The sequence below is a fragment of the Anas platyrhynchos genome, chromosome 4 (genome assembly GCF_047663525.1).
Source record: "Anas platyrhynchos isolate ZD024472 breed Pekin duck chromosome 4, IASCAAS_PekinDuck_T2T, whole genome shotgun sequence".
Classification (NCBI taxonomy): domain Eukaryota; kingdom Metazoa; phylum Chordata; class Aves; order Anseriformes; family Anatidae; genus Anas; species Anas platyrhynchos.
The window spans coordinates 15,902,909-15,913,378 of NC_092590.1; the positions used below are offsets into that span (position 1 = coordinate 15,902,909).

General features: G+C 40.5%; 1 long non-coding RNA gene across 1 annotated transcript in view; it reads left to right on the plus strand.

Annotated features, from left to right (window-relative positions):
• LOC140002418 (uncharacterized) overlaps positions 1-7,576 on the plus strand; it is a 200,588-nt gene extending 193,012 nt beyond the window's left edge. Inside the window, exons 9-11 of the long non-coding RNA XR_011808888.1 lie at positions 355-477; positions 891-981; positions 1,712-7,576. This is a non-coding gene — a long non-coding RNA (uncharacterized lncRNA). The remainder of the gene's footprint in view (positions 1-354; positions 478-890; positions 982-1,711) is intronic.
• The last annotated feature ends 2,894 nt before the right edge of the window (positions 7,577-10,470 follow it).

Consider the following 10,470-nt stretch of genomic DNA (forward strand, 5'->3'; position numbering starts at 1 on the left):
GATCTGAAATTCTACAAAAGCAACCAGAAGTGTTTAAGCACACTGCTGTCCTCTCAGGCACTATAAAATCACAGTACTGCTAAATAACATTGTAACTTTTCCTATATGAGCCAAATTGTTTGCACAATTGTTTTAAAGCATCATGACCACGCTTTGCTGTGATGTGACAAGCTTGTGGTATCCAACAGATGATTGCTGCAGACCTGAATGAAACCCAAAGTGCAATGAAGTGTTTTCCATTTTTTAATGGACATTATTTTTGCCCACAATTTGTTGAGAAAATATAAAATACTAAGGAGATATCAACAGCGACGATAAACCTGTCACATAGGTTGTGATGTACATATCTTGCAGGAGGCTTTGCTACGGGACTGAGCCCTGGTTCCTGTGATTGCAAATGGAAGCTGTTCTTGACTTTAAGTATTCGTAAAGCACTGGACAAAGGAGACAAAGAAAATATTAACACCCTTTTGACAGGTGAGGAAGAGCATAGAGACACTAAGAATGTATCTAGCAGAAAAACATTAGGGATATTCATGCTAAAGACAAGTCCACTTGGCTACACAACAAAGTTAGTTATCAGCCACAGGTAATTAGCACAGGTGCCAGGAGCAGGATGGCTGTGTTGATACGGCACCTAAACTGAGCCCCACTGACACTGGCTTCTTAATGCTACATTGGGCAATGCAGGTATTTCCTAAATACTTTGCCCAGTGGGAATGAAGCCCAGAACATTGAAGCTTTAATGCCTTTAAAACAAGAGTTGTTTTTTCACAGCTACCTGCTTACTTTTGACCAGCATCCTGCTCATCTTTATTGTGTTGTTTTTTGTCTGCCATTTCCTTTAAATACATATATATATATTTTATTATTATTATTTTTTTTTCCAGACAAGCAGACAGAAGAACAACCTCCTCAGAGTCCTCTGCTGAGGACAGCAGCACAAACTCAGTTTTACAATCAGGCACTGCAGGAAACAAGGTTTGCATTTCACAGAATACAAAATGACATGTTACTCTGGAAAACGTCAGAGGGCTACTATGGGAGAGGTGCCTATGAAGGCTGCCTTATGAGACTTCTCTCTCCTACTTTCCCAGGCCATCTATATGCAGTAAAGGCAAGGGACAGCTAGCAACCAAGACAACGTTGATAATGTTTCAAGGTGCAGATGGTAACATAGAGAACAATCAGCCTGGAATTGACCTTAAGTAGACATCTGACATCCTGTGCAATGTGCTCTAGGTGATCCTGCTTGGCATGGGGATTGGACTAGATAATCTTCAGAGGTCCCTTCCAACCTTGGCCATTCTGTGATTTGGTAAATACACTATTAGAGTAATCAAAGCAAAGCAAAAACAGAAACAAAACAAAACAAAAAAAGACATTTACACATTGGATGATCTGTAAGAGTGAATTGTTCTCTAGAATTTGTCTGGTTTTGATCCACTGTATAATTAACTGTGGTATAATATGCATTCCAAAATAATTGCAATCAGGTTCAGAAATGATAGTTGCTCAGCTGTGCTTCCTAAAGAAGTGTCTGGGTTGTGCTTTTAAAGCTACATGAAAAAGAAATGCAGCTAGAAAGTTTTGTAATTCAAAATATTTAACTGAATGACAAGAAAACTAATCTTTGGTTTATTATAAGACATGATAAAAGATTTCTCAAGATCCTGGATGTTCATATTTTTCTTCTGCTCTTTTAATGCAGTGCTACTCTGAGAAACGACTTTGTCAGAAATGTAGCTGAAGTGTTTAAAAGTGAGAAGTGGTTGTGAATAAGCAACACAAAATGCCTTGGAGAGGTCTGATGTTTGGAGATGTACACTCTGCTCTTTCTGATTACCACACCCTTTGGAGAGTGTGTCAAGTTCGATGTCCAAAAATTGAGGTGTTCAGAATCATTTGTCTCCACCGGAAAGCTGAGCCAGCTTCTCCTCGCTTGGTGTATCTGTTCTTGGTGCATAATCAGTTAAAATCAGAGGTTTAATTCAGACCCAGAAATAAGTTTTACTGCTTCCATTAGCTCCTGAGCATCAACAAAGCAGCGGGAGAGTGCAGCAAATGCACTGGCTTTTTGCGGATGCGTTATCTATTGAGAACGTAAAATAGATGAACTACTTGGGCTTCTGACTGCAGAGGCTCCTGGTCCTGCCATTAGCATCAACCAAAATACCAGCTATCACACATCACCAGCAGAATTGCTGAACTGCTGGCTGTTACATCAGTGAAAATTTACTGAGTGGCATTAATTTGCCTCAGGACCCAAAGGCCATACCTCAACCATGGGACCGGCAGCTCCCATCTCTGGAGAAATGTGAACGGCAACAGCCTACCATCCCAGCTCTGAATTTTGGGACAAGAAAGCTAAAAAATGTGGTTGTTGAGGAATGCAGGGGATGTCCCTGACTTTAGGTGGAGGAAAACAGTGTCCTAAGACATGCTGCTAATCACATTTAGAAGGCAATTAGAAGCAGTCAGCAAGACCTGATAGAAATTCATTACTCATGATGGTGTTTGAAAAGGAACAAACAAATGATTCAGACTGTTAGCGAGGCAAGCAGCTAAGGAAGAGGAACCCTTTTACTTGTAAGTGGAGCACTTTTAATGCAGGATTAGTATGATTCAATAAACATAGCACTCCAGAATGATATTTTGAAAGAGCCATTTTTTGGAACCAAATCACATGTTAAGTGGCATGCTTAAGCACATTCTGAGCGAAATCAAATTAGAGTTGGATTTAAATGATGCTTTGAAATTATTTTAATGGTTCTTATTGATTAGAAATGTAATTTTATATGACAATGTTATGTATAATCAAAATGCAGTCATAGAGAAAAGGGTCAGGATATTACTGAGGTGTGTTCTTTTCTCTTTATCATAGTTAGCCAAGAGGACAAGGAAAAAATATATCTTTTCCAAGCCTGGCCTGCTGCTTTCCCCTAATTTTAATTTAGCAAAATTAAGAGAATTTAATCAGTCCACTTAGAGGTGCATGCCTCTCCCCCTTCTTTTGTATATTTCTGTTCATGTAACTGTGGAATTTCAAGCTACTATCTTAAATATTTTTCTGATTTCACTTTAGTAGAGAGGAGGTGTTAAATTCTGTTTCCTCACATCTTGTACTGAACAGTCATGTGCTGATTGTATTTGGTTTAATTTTATTAATTTTGAATATTTAAAACCCCAAATCTGGAAGATTTCCCAGGTTACAAATCTGTCTAATAGATGCCTCAGTAAAGAAGGCAGCTCTGATTTGCAGGGGACACAGTGGGAACAGGACCTCATAGGGTGGATCCCTGTACAACCCCTTCCTGTGCTTGTGTATCCAGAACCCCAGCTGACATTTCGGAGATAATATTTACCCACTGAGGAGGAGAAGGCCTGTTCACTTTGCTGGGGACTCCCAGGAATTAACCTGTTATAGGGAAAGTGAATGGTAAAACACTGCTAGTGGCACATGCTATTGGGTTCAAACAAGCGATCTGGGTCATATACCAGCAGATTCAGCCAGCAAGAGGCCACTATTTGGTATGCAGCCAATATAACACATCTACGCATGGTAGGACAACACTCCTGAGTCTTGAGATCCTAATCTGCCTCTCTGTCTTACCCACCAGCCCCTAGTTGCATACTGGTTTGGTTTTTGCCCTTTTGGGTTATTGCACACTGTCCATCTTGCTTATTTTTCTAAAGTCTCATCCTCTGTATTTACATGAGCTAAGGCTGGTTGTTCCTCCACACATAACATTGCAACCTTGTAGTGTGTAACTCAGACATTACAAAGCTTGTCGATGATGGTGCCCTGGAGAAGTGTTTGGAAATGCTGTTTTGTGTCCTACCAAGCCCAATGCCATGCAAAGGAAAGCAGGAATCGGGGAACTGCAAAATTTGTCTGGTGCTTGTGGATGGAGCCCAGCCCAAGCAGAACCTTTAGCTAGCAGTGGCTTGCTCCAGTTCCCTAACAGTTTGGTTTAGATCACCACCTGGCGAGTTCAGGCACCTGCTGTCACTGTAGTGTGAACTACTCTGATGAGGGACAAAAATGATGACGTGATTCCTTGAAAGAGCATATTACACTCTGTTGATCTGTATTACAATCAATGTTGGTGAGAATGATAATACAAATAGCAGCCACAAGTTCAAGACCTGATGGTGGCAGGAGCTGAGCAATGCAAAAGAGAAAGATGGTCCACCTTCAATCAGCAGAACCGGTGGTTTTAGCAGATTGTCAGAGTAAGAAAGTTCACACTGGAAAAAAGCTGGAAAAAATGAATTCAGAACTTTCAGAAATTGTTCACCTAGACGGCTTCTACTCTGTTCAATCAAGTAGTATGAAAACATATTATTCAGTAAGATTAAAATGTTCTTTTTGATAATAGCTGAATTATATCATTTATTATCAAAATTATATGCTGGATACATGTAATAAAGGAGGTGTGTAAGTTCAATATTACCATGCATAGTTTATTATGCCATACAAGCTGAAATGAACAGAACTGGAAAAGCAGAAACAAAACACATTCACATTATTGAAATGAAATGCTCATGCCTTATCAAAACAAAACAAAAAAATAGAAATGGTTCATTTAAACATTTTCCTGTCAAAAGAATAATCTGAAATTGACATACTCCCATGAAATGTTTTGATTTTAAAAACATTTCATTTTCTGCTGTTAAAAAATATTCTGCAAAGTAATAGCTGTCTGCTCCCCTAGCCATGTACATGCAATGTGGCATTGATAACAATGGTTTCTAAAATGGAGATCACTCTTGATGGTTAGGACTGTATAAAGTTTTGTGTTTGGTTGTTGTTGTTTTTTAAGAACTTTTTGTTTTTAGTAACAGTGGCTTACATTTCTCCAGCACTCTCAGTAGGGGATAACCAATTTGTTGCTTGCCAAGGCAAAGAATACTCATAGGATTATTACCATCAAAGTCTTCTTTGGTACGTATTTTTTGTTCACTAGTGTGATCCGATTGTGAGCATTATGGGGCCAAAGAAGCATGCCTCCTCATTGCATAGAGCCTAGCATAACTCACAACATCTCACTGAGGTTTCCAGACACCATCAGAGTAAGCCAAGCAATTTGCATAATATTTGCCATCCAGATGAATGTTATTCTGCATGTGCATTTGCTTGAACACTAATTCCTTGCATGCATTTTTCTTAGACATACCCAGGGAGTGTACTGCAGTTTACCTTTATTTTCTTTCATTTTTTTTCCTAATGAAATGTTTCCTTGACCTTTAAACACCATTGAAGGCAGATGACAATGTGCACAAAATGTTTGTCTTAATTGTTTTGGGTGATGTGGCTTCACTGTGAAACTTCTTTCAGAAGCTTAATTACTCCCAGTGCTGCATTTACAGCGAAGGGAAGGTATCAAATGAGACAATGAAGGGAGCTCAGTGGTTTTGATCTTATTTTCTGAAATCAGGCTATCTCACGCTCTCACCATTTATTAATACAGATCATTTCCTCCCATTTCTCACAATTGAATTGAGTCACTGTTTGCATGCTGATGGGGCAAGCAAGCGGGGAGCTGCATTCATCGCTGCCTGATAATAGATGAGAGCCGTTAGTTCAGAGGCAGGCAGTTCCTCTGGAGGCCCTGTGATTTGCCAGAATATATTACATTTTTCCAAGATTATTGCACAGCAAATGATTAATATTGCATGCTCAAATGGCCTTTTCAAGGACTGAGTGAGGAGCGGGGGGGCAGAGGGGAGGGTGTTAAGGGAGAGCCTCAGAAGACTAATTTTCTATCTGCATGTTGTGATAGAGATGCATAATTGCAAACATAACTTGCCAGGCATAAAAAAAGGAAGCCACCAAGCAATGTGGAGCCAGAGAAAATATGTCTTCAGCTGACACAGCCAGCAGAACCTTGTTGAAGTCATTGTGGCTCTACTGTTTTTCAATTATTGAAAAATCTAGTCTAGAAAGTTGATTAGGGAGGTGAAGCAGGGAGCTACCATGGGTAGAGAAGTAATTTTAGCAGGATGGAGAAGTATAGTCACTTCATCAAGGCCAGGTTGTGATGTGGACTCAACAAGAGTATGCAACTGGAAGAAGGATGCCTAGAAAAGTTAGGTATTATCTGCTGTGCAGTACCAAAGGAGTGTGCTGTGTCTGAATGTGAGCAGGAGAGGAGAACAAAGTCTCTACCATGGGTTATAGGAAGTGGACAGAGGCTTTCAGTTGGCTGAGTATTGCTGTGAAATGTGTTAACAATGAGCCTAAGACTACATCAGCTTTTCTAGTCTGCAGAGAGCTCTGCAAAATCCATGGTGGGGGATGTAATATTTGTGGAAATGCTTTAGTAGAGTTGAATGGTGTTGGGGTATGAGAGGGATTCATTGGTAATTTCTTAGCTCTTGCCTCTCTGGTGCAGCTAGGATCATGTTTTGGCTGTGTTGGAAAGCAAGGCTTTTGTAAATGCCCCCATGTGACTGAGCTGGATTTGGATGGAGCATGGATGAACTCAGTGCTCTTTATAGCTACACCAGCAGCATTTTTGTGGTATGTCTTCTACATTTCAGGCACAAGAACTTGAACCAAATCCAGATGTAAGCCTAAATAATGTGACAAAATGTCTAAACTGATTCACCTCCCCCTTCTTTAGTCTTTCTAGGAGCTAGGCTCTGAGTACTTTTGGCTAGCTGTGTATATCGTGACTCAAAATCTGAGGAGCACATTCAAACTAGAATTGCTTCCACCTCCTTTTCACTTGCATGTCCTCCCAGCTGTTCTAGCTGCAGACAGCTTATGTTATTCCTGAGATGCACAAAATTTTTATGTCACCTTCTTTAGGCCACTGATTTACACGTGCATTTTGATTTTAATTTGGATTATATTTTTTCCATTTCATTATATATGCAGAGTGCTTTAATTAGGTTTTCCTCTAGGATGATACTGACAATGTTTTCCTAACTGTGAGAAGGAAGAGGGGGTATGTATATATAAGTATATGTGTATGTATAGGTGTATTCTGTGTTGGTGGACACTTGGGTTAGCTATAAATAAATACAAAGTTTGCATGCAGTCTTTAGCATACTTTAACATATTTAGATTGGTCAAACTCACACAATATATAAGCCTGAATGAATGTGTGTTTTTTTCCTCAGCATTTCCTTCCCATCCACGTGGGGCTCGGTAACAAAAGAAAAGTATCAGGTTTTTTCCTGAGCACCCTGGAACTGATCTTCTGAAACTTGTATCCATCTAGGCAGCATCATTTATGCTTCATCTGTGGCTCCATCTCAGGGCTGAATATAAGGCTAGAAACAGTATTTCAGCTTTCATGCTTCTCAAGTATGAGTTAAAGAAAGGCTTGACTTCACTCTTAGCTGTGCAAGCAGATTTCTGTTGAGACTTTTGTTTATCTAGTTTTCCATCCTAAGCATCCATTGCAACCAGTGCATCGTAAGAGCATCTAATTTTCGATCTAGTACATCTTAGATATACCCCTGTATATCTACAAGTGTCTGCCTAAATGTAATACATGTCCACCCAGATATCTTCAAAGAAGGTTGCCTACAGCATAAAAAGATCCTCAAATATACTTTTTTCAAACAGATGTGGTGAGGTTGCTGTACTTGTGAGGAGACTTTCAGTGAGTCTTTTTTCTGCTGCACCGGGGCGACAGGAGAACCCTTCCAAAGGCCACGCTGGCCATGGGGTGTCTCGGCCTGAGGACGAGAAGGCTGCCCAAGGGGTGCCTGAAGACGAAGCCCTGCCCTGCATGGCGGTGCCCAGAGAAGAGCAGCAGATCCCTCAGAACGGGGACGCAGACAGCTGCTCCTCTGAAGAAGCAGAAGTCTTCAGGTCTGCCTGGAAGAAGCGCAGGAGTGCAACGGAAAGGCCCTTCAAGGTGCTTGGTTATCAGTTCTTCCCAAGACAAACAAACTGATAGAATAATCATCAGACAAATAATAAATAAATACATTGCAACAAGAACAACAATAATAAACAACAACAACCGGCAAAACCACTTTCCTCTCTTCTTTGGTGTCATTGGTCCCAGCCAACAGGGCTTCACGAGGGGTAGGTCCTGGTAAATAAATTTGATTTCCTTTTATGATAAGATCACCCATCTAGTCGACCAAGGGAAACCAGCTGATGTCATCCTTTTGGATTTCAGTAAAGCTTTTGACACAGTTTCTCACAGGATCCTACTGGACCAGATGTCCAAATACTGGACAAAACCATCATCCGATGGGTGAATAACTGGCTGACAGGTAGGGCTCAAAGGGTTGTAGTAAATGGGGCTGTATCAGGCTGGTGGACAGTCACCATCTTCAAAGCAGTGGGGTTTTGAAGATTTGTTATTATTATTATTATTATTATTATTATTATTATTATTATCATCATCATCATCATCATCATCATCATTACATTTATTGTTATTAATTATCATTATCATTATTAACTGTGGGGCTTTTGGAGATGAGAACTCTAAAACTTTTGTGTGGCAGTGAGGACAAAAGATCAAACATATCTAGTAAGAATGGTTTTAAATGTCTGTCCTCCTTTATTTGCTGAAGAGGTAGATGAATGAATGTTCATCATGACAGTACTGATGAAGTTAGATAGCATTTGTTTCAGAGTTACAGGTAATAATGGCAAGGATTGGTGTTGGTGCATAAATAAAGATGAAGGTTTAAATTCTGTTGCCCTAAAGCAACCTCTTTTTTTAAGTTTGTTGTGTTCAAAGGCGGCTGAAACATACCTAGATTAATTTTGGGCTATGGCTTGGGACAACAAGACCTGTAACACGCCCTCAGGCTGTTACCTCCAGAGTGAAGGACTCAAGGTAAGTCATTGCCAGAGAATGATAACAGTACTGAATGGAGCTGAGACCCTTCAGCAATATTTGGAACATGTCATTATGGGCTTCTAAACTGAACTGCCTAAGAGAAAACCAAATGACTAAGTGTTGTGGGGCTTGTTGCAGCCTAGCTGGCTGTGCTTCAGGCCTTGAAGGTCATGGATGGGAAATAAACCCATAGAAATACATGGGTTTACTGAAAACACTCACCCACAACTAATCTTCTAAGTACCTTGCTTTATGCCTCTACAGCAAGTCAGACAAACCACTGAGTTAACCCAGCAGGTGTGATAGAGATACAGTGGTGGAGAGAATCTGCTGTGCTTTTCACTCCATTTCCAGCCATCTTCTTCCTCAGTACATTTCTGCTGTGGTCAGAGCAGAGTTGCATGTGTGTAGTTGGTGTTGACCTTTCTCTGCTGAGCCATTTTTCAAGAAGAATGAAAATACATGCACTTATTACTAGTTTCTCATTACTTGTTGCTTGCTGTTACAGAACCAATTGCCAGTGGGACTTCAGCTGTTTACAATATCTTCTCACTTAGGTTGCTGACTTCAGCTGTAGGGCTTTAATTGGGTTACTTTTATAACTGAGGGAGCAAAAGGGTGCTTTGTTTTACCTCAGCAAATGGAGTCTGTCTCCTCATTACAGTTTTTTCACAAGCTAGCCACAATTTATGTGGAGGGTCTTTTGCATCTCTTGCAACTTCCTAATGATTATGATGCAGAAATTGTGTTCTTTCAAGTGTTTTTCCACAGGGAGATCCTGGCTGGGGAACAGCCACCAGAGAGTAAGCTGTTCTTCCAATAAGTCTCAAGTGGCTACATGGGAATAACCATCGCGCTTAATCTCATCATGCTCTCAGAGAGGTATGTGGCTTCCCAGCAAAGATCATTGCATATTTGATATCTCAGAACTCAGCTCAGGGCTCACACAACCCAGATAACACAGCTTATCAAGATACCATGAGCCAGCTGAGGTGCGATAGCTGTCTGTGCAACTCCCATAGACCCTGCCAAAAGCAAGGTAATGCAACTTAACTTAATTCTCATTCCTTGCAGGCTGAGTGAAGTCATTCTATTACATCTGCCATCAGCTAAAAACGTGCACTTGTGGTTTTTGTTTTGCAGCTCTGTCCATACGTGGTATCCTGTTAAGGTGTAATAACACAAACTCTATATTAGATCCCCCAAATGTTTTTCAAGCATGTTCTGCACCGTGTTTGACAAGGAGAATTGTTCTGTGACAGTCTAATACATCATACCATAGTCTCCTGCACTGTTGTAGGATGTTAATCACTGTTGGTTAAATGTGCTGATGGCTTATTTTTTGCTGTCTAACTGTAGAGAAGAACAGAGCTATCGAACAAACAAACAAAAAAGCCCAGATGAAGTGAAAAGGAGGCAAGGGATGGCGGAGGATAATAAGAGGAAAGAGGTCTGTGGTCTCTTTGGAAACCTGCTTTTCATTCATTCCTGCCATCATACACTCATCATTTTGATTGCACTGGGGATCCTAAAGGAGACTCCAACACAAGGACATAGCTTATGTGACAAGAGACTCTCAACCTCTGTCTTACTCTTCCTTTCTTGTGGGACCACAGGAAGACCTCTGTCGTAGTTTCTCTCTCCTCTT